This window comes from Lathyrus oleraceus, chromosome 7 (assembly GCF_024323335.1).
Source record: "Lathyrus oleraceus cultivar Zhongwan6 chromosome 7, CAAS_Psat_ZW6_1.0, whole genome shotgun sequence".
Classification (NCBI taxonomy): Eukaryota; Viridiplantae; Streptophyta; class Magnoliopsida; order Fabales; family Fabaceae; genus Lathyrus; species Lathyrus oleraceus.
Window position 1 is genome coordinate 31,849,589 of NC_066585.1, and position 14,109 is coordinate 31,863,697.

A 14,109-nucleotide genomic window follows, 5' to 3' on the forward strand; every position below is an offset into this window, starting at 1 on the left:
CTGCCACCTTTTTGGCAGGCATTTTGGCTGAAGTCCTCCTTATGAGGCTCTGTTTGTGATTGTTTACATTTGTGCCAAAGACCTCTAAATGAGGCATGTTACTTGATAAGTCCTCCTAAGTGAAGAGGCAATTGACAGATAGAAGGTGTAACACCCTTCTACCCAAACGACATATTTAAAGAATTTATCAGAGTATAACATGTAGAAGAGTTTACATTTCATTCAACTTAACACTCATCACTTTACAACATAAAAATATTTCATTTATTTTAATAAAACCTCGCAGCGGACAACAACACAATTAACGATTTATAAAAATGTTTCAACAAAACATATCAATAATTTAGTCTTCATACACAACTTAAATAATAATATAATCTCTATTGAATCCCATAACCCCGGTGTCACATGACCAGAGCATTGACTTGACTCTGTAGAATAACTCTACACTTATTCTTCACCTCAACAAAAGCTACTCCTCATTATCTGCACATTGCTCATCATAGATGAACATAAACACATGCAGAAGGGGTGAGAATTACATTATTAAACAATAATATAACGACAGAATATAATATGAATAATTTGCACATATGTCAACACGGATCATCACAATCATCATTATAATCCACAAACTCATGAATATCAACAAAACAACACATCAATTGCAATGCACACACCCATGCATGACTCAACACGACTCGGTATACCCATTTTGTGACCACTACAGGATCACTACTCCCAGATTCACCACCATAGAATCTGAGTTCCCCATAAGGAACCAAGCCTCTCAACAAGCCCGGAGTCAACAACATCATTGGAACTCAGTCCGTTCGTCACTAGGCATCGGCCTTTCATGAATGCATGCACATCAAACATGCATCATAATCAACATAGCAACAACAACATCATATAGTCATGTTATCATCTTCATTAATAGCATGACATACAACTCAACAAAACAACAACAACATTACAACGATATCACATCTGGGAGTTTAAAACGCGAAAGCTGTCCGTCAAACTGATATGGCGAACGCCGTTAGGCTAATGGTGAACGCCATTAGCGTTAAACGCTCCTATTCTGAAAACTGTCTATCAAACTGATATGGCGAACGCCGTTAGGCTAATGGTGAACGCCATTTAGCGTTAAACGCTCTTATTCTGAAAACTGTCTGTCAAACTGATATGGCGAACGCCGTTAGGCTAATGGTGAACGCCATTTAGCGTTAAACGCTCTTATTCTGAAAAAAGGCCCAAATGGCGAGCGCCAAAGGCATAATGGCGAACGTCATTTGGCTGTTATGTGCATAAACAAGATTTTAAGCGCAGAAACAGTGGACGCGCGGCTTCTAAGCCTACAACCCAATATCAACATTTAACAATCATACATACACAACATACTTCGATTACAATGTATATAACGCCACCATACTCACAGATCGGACAATTTCCCTCAAAACCCCAAACTTTCTCAATCTCCCTAAATTCCCCAAATTTATCAACAACCCAATCCTATATCATGTAATTGCTCGCATATTATCGTTTAATAAGGTTCAGACCCCTTACCTCTTTGGATTGAAGGAAGCTCTGAGCAATCTTTGGTCTTTTCCTCTTCCTTCTCTTTCTCTTCAGCGCTTCTCCCTTTTCTGACTCTGAGGCAAAATACGTGAAAATGAAAACCTTCAGTTATCTCCTTTGGCCTCTTTTACCCAATTCCACTTTTACCCTTCCACTCTTCATATTCCAATTATATTATTTATTTAATTATTATTAAAATAAATAATATCTATAATAATAATAATAATAATAATAATCCAATAATTCAACTTTATTTAATTAAATTAATAAAATACTATTAACTCAATTAAATAATTCTCTTATTTTAATCGGGGTGTTACAACTCTCCCCCACTTTAGAAGTTTTCGTCCTCGAAAACATACCTCAAGCAAATAGAGCCGGATACGACTCCTTCATCTGATCTTCACGCTCCCAAGTCAAGCTCTCACCAGCTGGACCTCCCCAAACAACTTTCACTAGAGCAATTTTCTTACCTCTCAGGGTCTTCTCTTCTCGGTCATCTATCCGAATTGGCAACACCTCAACGGTCAAATTATCCCTCACCTGGATATCATCCAACTGAACAACATGCGACGGATCCGCAATATACTTTCTTAACTGAGATACATGAAACACGTCATGCAGATTAGAAAGCGACGGCGGTAAAGCTATCCGATACGCCACTTCCCCAACCCTCTTCAAAATCTGATACGGACCCACAAACCTCGGAGTAAGCTTTTTAGACTTTAAAGCTCTACCCACACCTGTCGTCGGAGTAACTCTCAAGAACACATGATCTCCCTCTTGGAACTCAAGTGCTTTTCTCCTCTTATCATGATAACTCTTCTGACGACTCTGAGAAATCTTCATCTTCTCCTGAATCATCTTAACCTTTTCAGTCGTCTGCTGCACAATCTCAGGTCCGAGTACAACACTCTCACCTGACTCATACCAACACAATGGAGTTCTACACCTCCTACCATACAATGCTTCATATGGAGCCATACCGATACTAGCATGAAAACTATTATTATAAGTAAACTCCACCAACGGCAAATAACTATCCCAAGAACCACTCTGCTCCAACACACAAGCTCTCAACAAATCCTCCAAGGATTGGATAGTTCTTTCAGTCTGACCGTCAGTCTGAGGATGATAAGCTGAACTCAACCTCAACTTAGTCCCCAACGCTTTCTGCAAACTTTCCCAAAATCTAGAAGTAAATCTGGGATCTCTATCAGACACAATACTGGATGGAATACCATGCAGCCTCACTATCTCCTCAATATACAACTCTGCCAACTTCTCTAAAGAGTGATTAATCTTCATCGGCAAGAAATGCGCCGACTTAGTCAATCGATCCACAATCACCCAAATAGAATCATTACCTTTCACCGTCCTCGGCAGTCCCGTCACAAAATCCATGGAAATGCTATCCCACTTCCATTCAGGAATCTTCAAAGGTTGCATCATACCTGTCGGTTTCTGATGTTCAATCTTTGACTTCTGACAAGTCAAACAGGCATACACAAACTTAGCAACATCTCTTTTCATACCCGCCCACCAAAACAACTTCTTCAAATCTTGATACATTTTAGTTGCACCTGGATGGATACTCAATCCACTCCTATGGCCCTCTTCAAGAATACTCTTTTTCAATTCAGACACCTCGGGAACACAAACTCTACCTTTAAATCGCAGGATGCCATTCTCATCAATCTCAAAATTACCACCATTACCCTGGTTAACCATAGTAATATGATCAACTAGAGCGACATCAACTTGCTGACCATTCCGAATATCTTCCAGAATTCCACTAGTCAACTTCAGCATACCCAATTTTACACTATCAGCGGAAACTTCACAACCCAAACTCATATCACGGAACTGTTCAATTAACTCAAGCTCCCGAACCATCATCATAGACATATGTAGAGACTTTCTACTCAGCGCATCTGCAACTACATTAGCCTTACCGGGGTGATAACTCAATTCGAAGTCAAAATCCTTCAGTAATTCTAACCACCTTCTCTGCCTCATATTTAACTCTTTCTGATCAAACAGATACTTCAGACTCTTGTGATCACTGAACACTTCGAATCTGGAACCATACAGATAATGCCTCCACATTTTCAACACAAATACAACAGCTGCAAGCTCTAGATCATGCGTAGGATAATTCCTCTCATGAACTCTCAACTGTCTAGAAGCATAAGCTACAACTTTACCATTCTGCATCAAAACACCACCAAGACCCATCAAAGAAGCATCACAATAAACAACGAAGGACTCACCAGGATTAGGCAAGATCAACACTGGAGCACTGGTCAACCGCCTCTTCAACTCAACAAAACTCGCTTCGCAAGCTGCATCCCACACATACACTTGACCCTTCTTAGTCAACTGCGTCAACGGCAATGCCAACTTAGAGAAGCCTTCAATAAATCTGCGATAATAACCAGCTAACCCCAGAAAACTGCGTATCTCAGTAGCAGACTTCGGAGTCTCCCACTGTAACACAGCATCAACTTTAGCAGGATCAACAGAGATCCCACCACTCGAAATCACATGGCCAAGGAAACTCACTTCCTTCAACCAGAACTCACATTTAGATAACTTTGCATATAATTTCTTTAGGAGCTTCAGCCCCACTCAGGGCAAACACCCTACCAGTAGTATGAGCTGCAGTAGCCGCCTTCTTCGGTTTCGAGCACTGCGAACTGATATGGCCTTTCTCGCCACAATTAAAACATGTCGGACCAGCATCCTTACATTCAGTAACTCTATGACCAGCCTGACCGCATCGGAAACATCTCAGCACTTTCTTGGTACAGCTATCAGCACGGTGGCCTGGCTCGCCACACTTGAAACATTTACCAGCTATGGGAGATCCTCCCCCACTTGGCTTCTTCTCATCTACTACTTTCTGCTTACCTTTACCATTCGGAGATGCATAAGGACTACCACGATCCTTATTCTTCTTCTCACTAAGACTCTTGTAATGAGCAGTCCTAGCCTTACTATCTTCATCAAATATCCTGCACTTATTAACCAGTGTAGGAAACCTACGAATCTCCTGGTAACCAATGCCTTGTTTGATCTCGGGACGCAACCCGTTCTCAAACTTGACACACTTGGATTCCTCAGCATCAGCATCATTATAATGAGGACAATACTGCACCAGCTCCTCAAACTTCGAAGCGTAATCAGCAACAGACATGTTACCCTGCTTCAGTTCTAGAAATTCCATCTCCTTCTTACATCGCACATCAGCAGGAAAATATTTCTCCAGAAAGACCGTCTTGAACCTTTCCCCAAGTCATCTCAGCACCTGGTACTTCAATTCTCTGGCGAGTGTTATCCCACCAGTTTTCAGCCTCTTCAGATAACATATGCGTACCAAACTGCACCTTCTGTGCTTCAGTACACGTCATCACCCGGAAAATCTTCTCAATTTCCCTCAGCCAAATCTGAGCACCATCTGGATCATAGCGCCCTTTGAATGTAGGAGGGTTATTCTTCAGAAACCTTCCCAAATTCTTAAACTCGTCGACCGGCGGATTCTGCTGCGCCTGCATAGCCTGCGCCATAGCAGCCAAAGCCTCAGCAATCGCACGGTCATTTTCTCCAGCCATACTATGCACAACACAACCACCACCGTTAAATATCGACAGTGTCATTTACACTAATCGACCAACAGGGAAAACATCACATTATGACTCGACTGGACTGACCATGCTCTGATACCACTAATGTAACACCCTTCTACCCAAACGACATATTTAAAGAATTTATCAGAGTATAACATGTAGAAGAGTTTACATTTCATTCAACTTAACACTCATCACTTTACAACATAAAAATATTTCATTTATTTTAATAAAACCTCGCAGCGGACAACAACACAATTAACGATTTATAAAAATGTTTCAACAAAACATATCAATAATTTAGTCTTCATACACAACTTAAATAATAATATAATCTCTATTGAATCCCATAACCCCGGTGTCACATGACCAGAGCATTGACTTGACTCTGTAGAATAACTCTACACTTATTCTTCACCTCAACAAAAGCTACTCCTCATTATCTGCACATTGCTCATCATAGATGAACATAAACACATGCAGAAGGGGTGAGAATTACATTATTAAACAATAATATAACGACAGAATATAATATGAATAATTTGCACATATGTCAACACGGATCATCACAATCATCATTATAATCCACAAACTCATGAATATCAACAAAACAACACATCAATTGCAATGCACACACCCATGCATGACTCAACACGACTCGGTATACCCATTTTGTGACCACTACAGGATCACTACTCCCAGATTCACCACCATAGAATCTGAGTTCCCCATAAGGAACCAAGCCTCTCAACAAGCCCGGAGTCAACAACATCATTGGAACTCAGTCCGTTCGTCACTAGGCATCGGCCTTTCATGAATGCATGCACATCAAACATGCATCATAATCAACATAGCAACAACAACATCATATAGTCATGTTATCATCTTCATTAATAGCATGACATACAACTCAACAAAACAACAACAACATTACAACGATATCACATCTGGGAGTTTAAAACGCGAAAGCTGTCCGTCAAACTGATATGGCGAACGCCGTTAGGCTAATGGTGAACGCCATTAGCGTTAAACGCTCCTATTCTGAAAACTGTCTATCAAACTGATATGGCGAACGCCGTTAGGCTAATGGTGAACGCCATTTAGCGTTAAACGCTCTTATTCTGAAAACTGTCTGTCAAACTGATATGGCGAACGCCGTTAGGCTAATGGTGAACGCCATTTAGCGTTAAACGCTCTTATTCTGAAAAAAGGCCCAAATGGCGAGCGCCAAAGGCATAATGGCGAACGTCATTTGGCTGTTATGTGCATAAACAAGATTTTAAGCGCAGAAACAGTGGACGCGCGGCTTCTAAGCCTACAACCCAATATCAACATTTAACAATCATACATACACAACATACTTCGATTACAATGTATATAACGCCACCATACTCACAGATCGGACAATTTCCCTCAAAACCCCAAACTTTCTCAATCTCCCTAAATTCCCCAAATTTATCAACAACCCAATCCTATATCATGTAATTGCTCGCATATTATCGTTTAATAAGGTTCAGACCCCTTACCTCTTTGGATTGAAGGAAGCTCTGAGCAATCTTTGGTCTTTTCCTCTTCCTTCTCTTTCTCTTCAGCGCTTCTCCCTTTTCTGACTCTGAGGCAAAATACGTGAAAATGAAAACCTTCAGTTATCTCCTTTGGCCTCTTTTACCCAATTCCACTTTTACCCTTCCACTCTTCATATTCCAATTATATTATTTATTTAATTATTATTAAAATAAATAATATCTATAATAATAATAATAATAATAATAATCCAATAATTCAACTTTATTTAATTAAATTAATAAAATACTATTAACTCAATTAAATAATTCTCTTATTTTAATCGGGGTGTTACAGAAGGGATTAGCAATCAATCCCCTGTTATTCAGTGAGTCTTTCATTATGCTCGCACTACGTGGTGATGCTTTTGAATAAGCACCCAAGATCTTGTTTAGAGTCTGTCAAGTGGAATAGGATCCCACATTCTGGATCCCCACACTTTCTTTGTCATAAGCTCACCCAGGCCAGGGTTAAGAGCATGAGGTCTCATCCTCATTTCCATACTTGATCAGCTTCACCCTAACTCTCAATGTTGGTGGTTAAGAGCTCATAGATTACCTGATACAGTTTGGCTTGTTTGTCGAGGTTGATATGACCCCTCTTGACTAAAGCCCACCTATTTGATTGAGCCTCTTGTTTGTATATAGTGTGTGATGCATTGTTTGCTTGATTACTTTGCATGTGTTTGCTTTTGCTCATTTGTTTGTTTTGAGGAGTTAGATATAAGTCCATCTATTGGCATTCTGTTTCCTGTTTGTTTTGAGGAGTTAGATATAAGTCCATCTATTGGCATTCTGTTTCCTGTTTGTTTTGAGGAGTTAGATATAAGTCCATCTATTGGTATTCTGTTTCCTGTTTTGTTGTTTGGAGTTGGATGTAAGTTCATTGATTGGCATTCTGTTTCCTCTTTCTGTGGTTTTCTTATGAGACTTGCTTATTGTTTATACCTTGTGTTGCTTTATTCCAAAGGATGGGACTTACTTGGATCATCCATATGATCTCAAGAGAGCAACCCTACTTGTGTTTGCATTCCTTTATCCCCCACCTCTTGCATGCTTAACCTTGATCATTTCTTCATCCCTAACCCAAACCAAAAACTTTTGTGCAAACATTTGACTTGTTTTCAACATTAGAAACCTAAGCCTTAGGCTTTTGATTTTCAAACTCTCTTTTCACAATACTCATCTTGAATTGAATCTTTAAGTCAACTTTGACCATCTTTGTACATACTTCTAATTGGTTAATCTAACCCACTCAAATGTGTTTCTTTGTGGTTCCAATGTCCACTTCTTAATCAAATTTTTCATAACCTTTAGCTATTAGGTTTGAGTTATCTTTGTGGTAGATATAATACTCACCTATGTCCTTAGTGGTTGGACAATAAGTCTTCCATGCTTATTATAGGGCATAATCCTTCACTAGCATTTCGAAGCTATCCTCACATGGTAGACTTGTGGTTTTTCAGGTCGAGTTTTCTCCCTTTGATAACAAAAGACCTTAAGGATTTTGGACCAATCAATCCACTCACTTGTTTTGAAATCTTTTACCCGAACTACGGGGTTTTGATCCTTATCTTTCATGAGAAGGTACGTAGGCAATGGGTTCATCCATCCAAACACAAAATGTAAATAAACTTGTATATTCTTTTCTCATCTCTTCAATCATGTTTGCACAAAATAATTTCATAACAATAACCTTTGCAACAAGCGTGAAAAGGGCTCCCTAGGAGTACCTAGGATGCATTGGGTGCCTAACACCTTCCCATTGCATAACCAACCCCCTTACCCAGATCTCTGACCCTCTTTTACTAGTTTTGTTTGTAAAACTTTATAGGTTTTTGTTCGCTTTCTAACCATTCCTTTGGATAAATAGAAGTGCGCTGGCGTCTCGACTTTGTATGATTTACCTTGGATTTAGTTAATATATCCAATGGTGACGAATACACTGCTACAATACCATGCACTAAAAGAAAAGTCAAAGGGGGAGACATATCTCAGTCATACTTGTATTGATTCATCTGACACAAGGTCATTGATGAATCAATTAGCCTTCAGACATTAGAGATTTCATTGGTCAAATGAGGGAATAGGAAAGAATAGGGATGAAGATGAAAAGGGAGAGGGAGATAGAAACATAAATTGATCATGGGAGGAATTCCATCAAATAAAAACCATCCATTCATTTTGGGAGATGAAATGTACATTACACCAATCCCCTAAATCCAATGGTTTTGATCCAACAAAAGTTAAATCAACCTTGACCAAGGCCCAAACAGAAAGTCACACATTACAAAACCATAAAAATGGCTCAACATAATTTTAAAACATTTAATCAATTAAAAAATGAATTAAAATGCATTTTAATTTGGTCAAAACCTAAAATCCCTTCAAAACACCAAATAAATGGTCAAGGGATTTATCCTAGGTCAAACAAGGTCAAAGAACCTTAGACAAAAACTTTCACAATTTTTAAAAAGCCAGAAGTATTTTAAACAATTAAAAATATGCACAAAAACATTTAATTCATGAAAAATACCAAAATTAATCAAAAAAAACAATTTTAATTCAGAATATGGAAGAGAAAAATATTTAAAGATTTTTAATGAAAGTCCCATATTTTTTGGATTAAAAATGAAATTAATATGAATTAAACAAAATAAAAGGATTAAATGAAAAATCAGAAAATAAAAAGAAATTCAGAAAAACAAGGGTCATCGGATCTCCCTCATTAATTGAGGTGGCAGATCTGATGGCCACACGCTAGAGTGTACCAAACATCTGAGTCAAACGCGTAGTAACATGAGTCAAGCAAAATAAGGGCCAGGATTAAAACGTGGATGTGAGATCAGATGGTTCAGGTCATGCCAACACACCACCAGAGCCCTAGCTCTGGTCATCTTCTCCGGTGGACCTCACCGGACTGGTCCACCCTCAACCAAATGAAAAATGAAAATTGAGTACATGTTTTTGAAGGAAAAATGCTCAGGAGCACGAATCTGACCTCCATTTCTTCCAATTCCAAGTATATTGAAAGATACATGGATTTGAAATTTGAGGTTCATGATCTGAGTTGCTTCGATTTAACCTTAAAGCAGCTCAATCTTGTTGTCTATATTGGTAGGACTTCAGCCAACCAAAAATCAAATCTTGTTTACAGTGATGAAGCTTGATTTGGATCTCAATTTGCTTGGGCTTGCTTCCACCTGATTGTAGGAGGTGAATTGAGAGCTCAAATGGCTTAGAGTCTTGGAGTTTCAACTTCAAAACAGAAGTGAAATTGAAACTCGATTTTCAATTGACAACTTTCAAGTTTATCCTCTAACGGTGATGGGAAGGTTACAGGAGCAAAGCTTGGGCAATGTGTCCATAATTCTGAGCATGAGGCAATGTATTTATAGGCTTGACAATTGATTTCCACACACTTCCATTCAAATGCCAAAAATAAAAATTCTCATATTCATTATTGCATGGGCATGTGATAGGCACATGAAATGATGTCAAAAGGTCCAAATATGATCATGAGTGATGCTGAAAGTGTGACATGAAGCCATGCAATTGAAATTGAGAAGTGGTCATGAGATTCATCCAAATGGAACCATGAAGGATAACCATGCGCACGTCATTCAAACCTTATCCAAATGAAGTTATTTTAGACTTTTTGGAAAGGTGAGATCAAGGAGAATAACTTTCATGTTGAACACTTTTCCATTTGAAGCTTGTATTATGATGAATTTTGAGGTAGAAGTTTTGGAAATCAAACATAATTGAAAATTTTCTAAGTCCCAAGTCAAATGTTCACTTCTTCCACCTTAAATAACTCTTTCTATGAGCTTAAAATGGAAAACATTAATTCATCAAAGTTATATCTCTTTCAATCCTACTCAATATGATCACAAATTTGACCTCATTTGGATTTGACATGAAGGAGTTATACATTTTAGAAGTTGAGGAAAATTGCTTGTTCAATGGTAATGGTCCAAAATGACCTATAATGTTTCCTCTTGGAACATGCCTTTGAAAGTTGAATTTGAAGTTTATAAAAGAATAAAAGTTGGATAGGACATCTTGGAATTTATCATGAAACTTGGATGGCTTTCATATCATAAAATTGAGCAAGTTATGGTCCTTGAAAGTTGACCTCCTAACTAAGGCACAAACAAAATAACCTATAATTTTTCACCATAAAAAAATGACTTTCCAAGCAAACCTAGCTCTTGACCTCAACATGAAAGTTTTTTTTAATTTCATAAGGAGTAAATTTTATTTTGGAATCATTTTAATATGACAAACATTGTAGAAGATAGGGTCTAGGGAACCTCAGTTTTGACCAGTTGACTTTCTTTGGTCAACCACCTTGAACCAACTTGCAAACTTGAAGTTTTCTTGATATTTTGGACTCATGAGGATAATATATGCATAAGATGATGTAATATGGAGTATCCCTTGATATATTTGATCAAATGTTGAAGAAACTTGTCGAGGAAGCCACACAAGATACCCAGATGAATTAGGGCTTCCAAGACAAACAAGCTTCAAACTCTTGGTGATTTATTCATCAAAATGATAAATGAAAATCATGGGGATCCATATATGATGTCTATAACCAATGTGAACCATTACTTTATTGATCTCCTTGCACTGAGGGTCTCAAATCCTAATTGTGAGCTTGATGATGCATTGGTGGATGGACACACTACCTACAAAAGAAACAAAGTTATACATAGACATATTTTTGGCATTTTGGTTAGTAAATAATTAAAAATAAAGTATGATATAATCAAAAGGGCTTGGTGATCTCTCCCAATGCAAACCTAATGAATGAGGGGTAACTAAGATGCCAAGGTGTGATCCCAAAGCCAATGCATATAATGAGATAGCATGAGGGATCTTAGGGTCAAAATTGGGGTCTTACACCATCCCTAAACCACTCATTAGTATCGATAGATTTACCTCAAAGAAGGTATATCCCTCTCCACCAAGACAAAACCTGTCGAAGTAAAATGACTCTCCCACCCAAGATGGAATACATAGGGGGTGCCCCATACATGGCCCTAAGAATATAACATAAAATACTAGAAGCCCCAAAAATAAGACGCCACCTCCACTTACCCAAAAGGATTAAGTTAACCAACCGAAGGTCATGAACCCCAAGGCCCCCAAGCTTCTTAGGCTTGCAAACATCCACTCACTTGACCCAGGAATTTTAGTCTCCCCTTTCACTCCATTAAGTACTTGAAAACCTTTATGTGCCTCTGGATTGGAAAGTATTTTTCCCATAAGTTGTTGGAGCTCATAATCTTAGTCAATTGTTTCTTGAATTTCTATAGGAACTAAAAGTGAGAAACAGAGAGTATCAAGCATTGGGCACTAGATAATGCATATGCCACTTTGTTTCGAGCCCTAGGTTTCTACATTATTTCACAAGACTAACCCAGTAGTTTTGTTAAGTAAATTTTTTGTCATGGTAGCTAAGTCAATTAAGTCACGAGTTCTATCAAGCTCCTTTGGTCATTATATTTGGTAAAATTGTTACTCAATAAGCATGTTCGTTATTTCTTGACTGTTGAAGTAATTACACACAATTTAGAACATATATAAAGGTTGTTAACATTCTAGGGAGGAAATGCTTACCAGAGTAGCAAATGTGGTGATTATTTTGGATGAGCATTACTCTCATACCCAACCTTGACACAATGTTTCTATTATAAAAGTCTCTGTAAAATTAGGTAGGGCTAACACTAGAGCTTCAGACATAGATGTCTTTAAAGACCCAAAAGAGGACTGAGCTTCTTGTGTCCATTCAAATGAATCCTTTTTTAGAAGTGTAGTTAGGATGCAAACTGACTAACTGTTCGGGTTGGTTGAAAATATACATGTTGAAGAAGTCCCACATCACTTAGTTTTATGAAGGAAGAGGGAGTCCAAGGCTATATATAGGATTCAAGTTCTTTATTCCAAGATGCACCAGTCAAAATCATTTTAAGCTTGTATTTGACTTTATTTGTTCTCTTATACTCTTGTATTAGAGTGTTGTGAGATATAGTTAAATATTTGTTTTGAAGGGTGTGGTGTACTAGGATCCTGGGTTAGTTTAGGGTATATTATGTGTTGTACCAATTTTCACATATTGCTATTATCTGGATGTCTATTAATAACGACCGTGGTTTTTGCTTCGGTTTTGGAGTTTCCACATTATGTTCTTGTGTTGTGATTGTGTTCCTCTTTTTTCTCTATGCTTCGTTTTTTCTTCCAACAACTGGTATTAGAGATTTTAATTCGATCCAAAGATAAGTGTTCTTAGTATGTTTTATGGTTACAGTTTTGTTTGATTGTCCATATCAGAAAGAAGGGTAGTGTTGTGAAAGAGTTATTGAGTTGCAATCACAAATTCCGCTATGCAGTTTGGCCTAGAGAAAATTGATCGGAGAATTTTTTTTCACTTGTGGAAGGTTCAAGTCAAAGACGTGTTGATACAATCAAGGTTACACAAGGTGCAAGATTATGCCGGTGGTGAAGAGCTTCCTGCCAACAAGGAAGTTGTACCTTAAAGTTCCAACCTGGTTTTCGACATGTGAAAATTCTTGAAGTGATTTAGCTACGAGTGAAGTATGCTCTTCTTTAGGTGGAGTATGATAGTTTTTTAAAACTATGATTATCAGTGAAGACAATGTGAAAATTCTTGAAGTGGTTTAACTTCAAGTGAAGTATACTCTTCTTTAGGCGGAGTATGATAATTTTTAAAAACTATGATTTTCGGTGAAGACAATGTGGAAATTCTTAGACTGGTTTAACTTCAAGTGAAATTTATTCTTCATGATAAAGTATATGATTGCCAATGATGCCAATTTGAAATTCTTGAAGTGGTTTATCTTCAAGTGAAATATATTCTTCATGAAAGAGTATGATAGTTTTTAAACTATGATTGTCGGTGAAGTCAATGTGAAATTTTTTGGAGTGGTGTAACTTCAAGTGACTATACTCTTTATGGTGGAGTATGACTGTCGGTGAAGACTATGAAAATTTATGTATTATTTTTAGGGGTGGCAATTGGATCCATTAAGAGAAAATCCATCCAATCCATCCATCAAAAAATCCATCCAATCCATCCATTACATAAAAAATTAAGTTAATGGATTGATCCAATCCATCCATTTATAAGCATGGATTGATCCAATCCATCCAACACATTTTAATGATCCAATGGATTTTTTTATCTAATTTTTTTTTTTTAAAAAAATTTAAATATTAAATTTTTTTATAAAAAATAAAAAATAATTTTTTTTTTCGAAAAAAAATCAGTTTTTTTTTTTGAAAATAAATCAATTTTTTTTCGAAAA

At 37.5% G+C, this 14,109-nt stretch overlaps 2 long non-coding RNA genes across 2 annotated transcripts; both read right to left on the reverse strand.

Moving 5' to 3' along the window:
- Positions 1-200: 200 nt before the first annotated feature.
- Positions 201-2,330, reverse strand: LOC127107373 (uncharacterized). The gene is made up of 2 exons (XR_007795708.1): positions 1,570-2,330; positions 201-486 (listed from the first exon to the last, which is right to left on the reverse strand). It is a non-coding gene; the product is annotated as an uncharacterized LOC127107373 (long non-coding RNA).
- A 3,032-nt stretch (positions 2,331-5,362) lies between these two features.
- Positions 5,363-6,901, reverse strand: LOC127107374 (uncharacterized). Its single transcript, XR_007795709.1, has 2 exons — positions 6,737-6,901; positions 5,363-5,653 (listed from the first exon to the last, which is right to left on the reverse strand). It is a non-coding gene; the product is annotated as an uncharacterized LOC127107374 (long non-coding RNA).
- Between the last annotated feature and the right edge of the window lie 7,208 nt (positions 6,902-14,109).